This window comes from Silene latifolia, chromosome 11 (genome assembly GCF_048544455.1).
Source record: "Silene latifolia isolate original U9 population chromosome 11, ASM4854445v1, whole genome shotgun sequence".
NCBI classification, from domain to species: Eukaryota; Viridiplantae; Streptophyta; class Magnoliopsida; order Caryophyllales; family Caryophyllaceae; genus Silene; species Silene latifolia.
In genome coordinates this window covers 189,704,933-189,707,878 of record NC_133536.1, presented here as the reverse complement: position 1 = coordinate 189,707,878, position 2,946 = coordinate 189,704,933, and positions in this window count along the sequence as shown.

Here is a 2,946-nt window from a genome sequence, read left to right as displayed (position 1 = left end):
GATAATTTTTATTCATTCATCTCATCAAAAATATTTTTAGAGAGATAAAAATATTTTCCCCTCTTCCTCTTTCTCCTACCCGGTTTTAGGAGACAAAAAAAACCAAAATTATTTTGGGTCAATTTTCTTACAAAATTAATATTGTACTAGTATTTATAATATTGATTTTATTTAAGAGTGTGCTTTGGGTATAATTCCTTGGGAGAGATCCTACACTTGGGTCTTTGTTCATCTAAAAGGAAAGCTCAAGAACAAAAGAGAAGGAGATCTCTTTTGTGCCCATATGAACCGAAATTCCAATGTAAGGATGAATTCTTCTTTATTTTGTTAAATAGTTTGCATGCATAAGATCACTTGTTAATTTTATGACAAATTAAATTATAACATATATGAATATGTAAGTATATAGATCTACTTTTCCTTCACTAAGTTCATCCACTATTGTAGGACTCCAAGTTTTGAAGACCAAAGGGAAGCCATTAACATTCCAGGTATCAGACCGAATTTTATCCATATCCTCAACACTATCAAAGCGAAAATAGTACCAACCCTTTGAAAAATAGATAACTTTAGGTGTTGTGATATGTGTCCAGGATTTAGAAACTAGGGTTTCAATCTGCACTAAAGATGATTATTTACCCAGTACAGTTCCCACCAAAGTAGTTTGCCAGTATTCCACCTCCTTAACAATATCTTCGTCATCAATGGTAATGGGAGAATTAACATCCGATTGAACATAGGAGAGGTTCATACCTTTAGATGAGTTCTTCAAAACCTGATAGTAAGATTTTTTCGGAGCTTCCCGAGGTTGAGCCTTCTTCGTAGAAGAGGAAGAGGAAGACACCCCAGGTTGAACCTCCGATTCCGAGGGAGCATTAGTAGTAGCCACTGTTGAAGACAGTTGAGTGGTCCGAAAGAATTGGTGTCGCTGAAGAGCCAATGGGTTGAGAAGGGCCCATTGCTCAAGGCGGCCGGCCTCGGGCCATAGTCGGCAAATTCCGGCAAGCAAAACAGAAATCGTCGACCTATAGAGGATTTAAGAGAGATAAAGAAGAGAGAGACCGGTTGTTGTTGTTGTTGTTGTTGTTGTTGTTGTTGTTGTTGTTGTTGTTGTTGTTGTTGTTGTTGTTGTTGTTGTTGTTGTTGTTGTTGTTGTTGTTGTTGTTGTTATTATTAAATACGGAGTATTACAATCTTCCCCCCTGAAAATAAACTTTTTTCCCGAAGTTTCACCTCACTCTTCCCTTTCCGACTATTTCCTCAAATCTCATATGTACTCTCTTCCCATTGTTCGGTGTTCCATTCTCACTACTTCCTCACAACTCTCACTATTTCGTCACCTTTCGCGCTTCCTTTTTCCTAAACTTCCTAATTGTTACATTCACTCCCCCTAAAAGAGAATTTCGTCCCAAAGTTCAACTATCAACCTCAAGATACTGTCTCATACACTAATTACTAAATTCCCAAAATAAGCATTTTTCAGGTTCAACATTCTCTTTTACTTATTGTAAATCCATAAATGAATTACACATAGTTCTAATGCCATCGATATAACCCTACTCTACGAGCCTCCCAAATGTCAAGGTACCAGGTCCCGCCTACGGTTCAAAACCCTAATCCTATAACAACACCCAACTCAATTGGTTCTAAGTCTACGCATAAGTCTCGGGGTATAACTAGATCATTACTATACACATATAAATCACATATAATCTCATACATGTACATGTATGGCAATCAATCGTAAACATGCGGATTCTAAAAAACAACCAATTAATGCAACATTACTCGACATGTGACTCAATCATGCTCAACATTCCCATTTTCCGAAAACCATGCCACGCATATACCTTGTCAAATCCACCACATGATCACACATGTGTTTTCAATCATCCATTCCCATCTATCTATTACTAACACTTCCGCTCATACGGAAGACATACATGTACATGTCGATTAACATACGTCAAACGTTATTACTTTTATGCAACGGAATGAATTCATGTCGATTAACATACATCAAGCAAGGTAATCACATTATTAATGTCTTAAATCCACTCATGTCGAATCAACAATTTCTATTTACTATGCAAAATATCACACCACGTAATCAAACGTAAATAATTCACACATATCACCCTTGTAAGGTCAATCACGGTCATCCAACCCAAGTCAACTAATATAAACCGCAAAATAAGGGTACATGCTTAATATTTGGTCAAACATCCCCAAAATAAGGGTCGAAGCAGTCCACTCGATCGAGTTCAGAAGGCCACTCGGCCGAGTAGGAGACCACTCGGTCGAGTGCATGGTACACTCGGTCGAGTGTCACCTGGGGCAGAATGTTTTCATTCGTAACTCGGTTCCAAACTTCCCATTTCATAACACAAATGCTAATAAATCCCGATGGTGACTCATATACCATTAAACAACCGAATAAAACACAGTTATTGGCCTTATGGCCATCGTTACTACACAACATAAATAAAACATTTAAGGCATACTACCAACTCAAGCATACTATTTTATCATCAATAACTGCACCGTAGTGCGACACTCTAGTCACATTGGAAACACACCACACTTTACTATCTCATGGATATGGCCTAATCACTCATCACTCTTAAGGGATAACAATAACATCATCACTCACTTAAGTACTGCAACAAGGTCACGATGCACACCGTGGGCGTTTTACAGTAACGTTTGGGAGGCAATTTCACAAATAAAATCTATATTACCACTCTCAAGATTGGAGTCAGACAAGACCACTTTCACATATCATGCCTATGTACTTAGGTTAATGGTTTACATTATGTATCACCTATGATCAAATACCTCAATCATAAGATTGAATCCTCAAGCATTACATGCCACACTCTTGCTCCCATATTTTAGATTCCTAAATCTTATCACCTTTTATTCAACTCACATCATTCCCTAAGC